This window comes from Triticum dicoccoides, chromosome 7B (assembly GCF_002162155.2).
Source record: "Triticum dicoccoides isolate Atlit2015 ecotype Zavitan chromosome 7B, WEW_v2.0, whole genome shotgun sequence".
Classification (NCBI taxonomy): domain Eukaryota; kingdom Viridiplantae; phylum Streptophyta; class Magnoliopsida; order Poales; family Poaceae; genus Triticum; species Triticum dicoccoides.
Genome location: NC_041393.1, coordinates 232,742,191 through 232,745,925, shown reverse-complemented (window position 1 = coordinate 232,745,925; position 3,735 = coordinate 232,742,191).

Below are 3,735 nucleotides of genomic sequence, written 5' to 3'. Positions count from 1 at the left end.
AAGATCAAGTTTCCGCGGATGTCGGCCGTATAGTTTAAACTTCCAAATCTGACCTGATGGCCAGGGGCGTAGCTTTCGATCTGCTCCAGATGGCCAAGTGAATTGGCCCGCAGTGCGAAGCCGCCGAACATAAAGATCTGTCCGTGGAGAAAAGTCTCACCCTGGACCGCGTTGTTGTTGATGATCGAAGGAGCCATCGGGCCTATGAGCGACGACACAGAGGAACTCTCAATGAAAGCACCAATGTCGGTGTCAAAATTGGCGGATCTCGGGTAGGGGGTCCCGAACTGTGCGTCTAGGCAGATGGTAACAGGAGACAAGGGACACGATGTTTTACCCAGGTTCGGGCCCTCTCGATGGAGGTAAAACCCTACGTCCTGCTTGATTAATATTGATGATATGGGTAGTACAAGAGTAGATCTACCACGAGATCAAGGAGGCTAAACCCTAGAACCTAGCCTATGGTATGATTGTTGTTCGTCCTATGGACTAAAACCCTCCGGTTTATATAGACACCGGAGAGGGCTAGGGTTACACAGAGTCGGTTACAATGGTAGGAGATCTACATATCCGTATCGCCAAGCTTGCCTTCCACGCCAAGGAAAGTCCCATCCGGACACGGGACGAAGTCTTCAATCTTGTATCTTCATAGTCTTGGAGTCCGGCCGATGATGATAGTTCGGCTATCCGGACACCCCCTAGTCCAGGACTCCCTCAGTCACCAAATCACATAATTCATATAATACTATATTGTCATCGAACGTTAAGTGTGCGGACCGTACGGGTTCGAGAACTATGTAGACATGACCGAGACACCTCTCTGATTAGTAACCAATAGCGGAACCTGAATGCCCATATTGGCTCCTACATATTCTACGAAGATCTTTATCGGTCGAACCTTATGACAACATACGTAATTCCATTTGTCCATCGGTATGTTACCTGCCTGAGATTCGATCGTCAGTATCTTCATACCTAGTTCAATCTCGTCACCGGCAAGTCTCTTTACTCGTTTCGTAATACATCACCTCGTGACTAACTCCTTAGTCGTTTGCTTGCAAGCTTATGATGTGTATTACCGAGAGGGCCCAGAGATACCTCGCTGATACTCGGAGTGACAAATCCTAATCTCGATCTATGCCAACTCAACAAACACCTTAGGAGATACCTGTATAGCATCTTTACGATGACCCAGTTATGTTGTGACATTTGATAGCACACAAGTCAATCCTTCGGTATCCGGGAGTTGCATAATCTCATAGTCGAAGGAATATGTATTTGACATGAAGAAAGCAATAGCAATAAAACTGAACAATCATTATGCTAAGATAACGGATGGGTCTTGTCCATCACATCATTCTCCTAATGATGTGACCCCGTTATCAAATGACAACTCATGTCCATGGTTAGGAAACCTTAACCATCTTTGATCAACAAGCTAGTCTAGTAGAAGCTCACTAGGGACATGTTGTTTGTTTATGTATTCACACATGTATTAAGGTTTCCGATCAATACAATTCTAGCATGAATAATAAACCTTTATCATGAATAAGGAAATATAAATAACAACTTTATTATTGCCTCTAGGGCATATTTCCTTCAAAGGTTGCCAAATGGGAGCTTGAGCAGAGAGTGACAATGTGTGGTCTTCGAGAAAGAGAGGTTGCCTCTTGCGAGAGAGAGGTAGGAATTGAGTATCATGTTGCAGGACATCAACCTCTTGGATGAGAAAGCGAAGAAGTGGTTGCTCCACATGAAAAAGAGGATCAATGACCGCAAGGAGTGAAGTTGTTGATTCATTCGTGTAATGCTTATCTATGTATGAACTACTGAATTTTATTTTTGGCATATGATAAATTTATTCGGGCTACACTATCTTTGTATCATTTAATGCATGATGAATTTGCATTATGTGATCGTTGTGCATGTATTTGCATGGATTTGGGTTTTGAGATTTGGGGAGTGTGGTTGTGGAGAGGGCCAAATGGGGACCTGACCAGCACTGTCCGCGCGCATCCGCATGCATACAGGAGCTCGGATTAGCTACTTGCTGTAGATGCTCTTACACCCCCTCTTTTGCGATAAAGGTCTCTTTGTCCTGGATATTTGGATTGGGGTTTGTTTGATCATGAGTTAGCTGACATCTGCGAGAAAAATGAACTAGAGTTGTCAATATTGCATTGGCATGCCAAAAGTTGACATTCATCAAAACAAGGGCCAACATTTTGTAATCACCAACAAATTAGCAGGGTGGACTTTTGTGGCCATCCAAACATACCCTTATCTTGAACAACCACTTGGATATGAGAGACCCCTGCTGGTGGTTCGATGGCAATCTTCACTTGTCATGTACCAGGATTTGGGTGAGTGATGAATCAGATGTTAGACGGGATGAGTACGTAAGTGCGATCAAGGCTAGTGAAAAGTGTGGGGTGGTAGGCGAGCATGGGAGGCCGAAACAAAGTCGTCGATTTGCGCATCAATGTAAAAAAACCAAGCATTTGGTCACTCATGTCACTTTTTAGTGCAGTTTTCGTAGGTTCCATGTGTAAGCATTTGCAAGGGATGGGGTTTCAAAACTTCAAACTGCATCCATCATGTGGGAATTGATCGGTGGGTCATTTTATCTTTCCCCCCATTTCCACCCTCCCCCTCTCTCTCAACACAAGTCGAGAGAGCATTCGCGAGGAGGAGATAACTATAGGGCGAGTCACTCTTGTTTACCTTGTCAGTTTTCTCTCCATAGTTTTTAACGAATTGTGTGGTTTTATTTTGAGAGTATGCCATTTTTGTGGAAGGCGGAAATAGATTAGAAGAAACCTACAGGGGATACGAAACATCCTCACAGGCCACAAACACTTCACCCAAACACTACTCTAGCTAATGTCTCACAAATTGATCAAGACCTCCAGCTCCCATAAGATTCCATCCCTCCATTCCTTGAAGACGAGCTCTATGAGTTGTACATTGTGTTTTTCAAATGCGGGCTTGGGGGTGGTGGAAGAAAGGGATGGAGCGGCAACAATGTCTGATCAGTTTTGTTGTGTATGCTCTTGAGGTAGGCTTCATGGCGGGGGATTGGGGTCGATGGGAGGTGGGGAGGGACCAGGAAGTGATGTGTTGTGTTGTTGCCCTCAACAAAGAGCTTGTTGATACGTCTCCAACGTATCTATAATTTTTGATTGTTCCATGCTATTATATTACCCGTTTTGGATGTTTATGGGCTTTACTTCACACATTTATATCATTTCTGGGACTAACCTACTAACCGGAGGCCCAGCCCGTATTGCTGCTTTTTGTGCCTATTTCAGTGTTTCGAAGAAAAGGAATATCAAACAGAGTCCAAACGGAATGAAACCTTCGGGAGCATGATTTTTGGAACAAACATGATCCAGAGGACTTGGAGTGCAAGTCAAGAAGCAGTCGAGGCTGCCACGAGGGTGGAGGGCGCGCCCACCCCTACTGGGCGCGCCCCCTATCTCGTGGGCCCCTCGGGCGTCCACCGACCTACTTCTTCCTCCTATATATACCCACGTACCCCGAAAACATCAAAGGCGACCACGAAAAACTATTTCCACCACCGTAACCTTCTGTATCCGCGAGATCCCATCTTGGAGCCTTCGCCCGTGCTCCGCCGGAGGGGGAATCGACCACGGAGGGATTTTACATCAACACCATAGCCCCTCCAATGAGTTGTGAGTAGTTTACCACAGACCTTCGGGTCCATAGTTATTA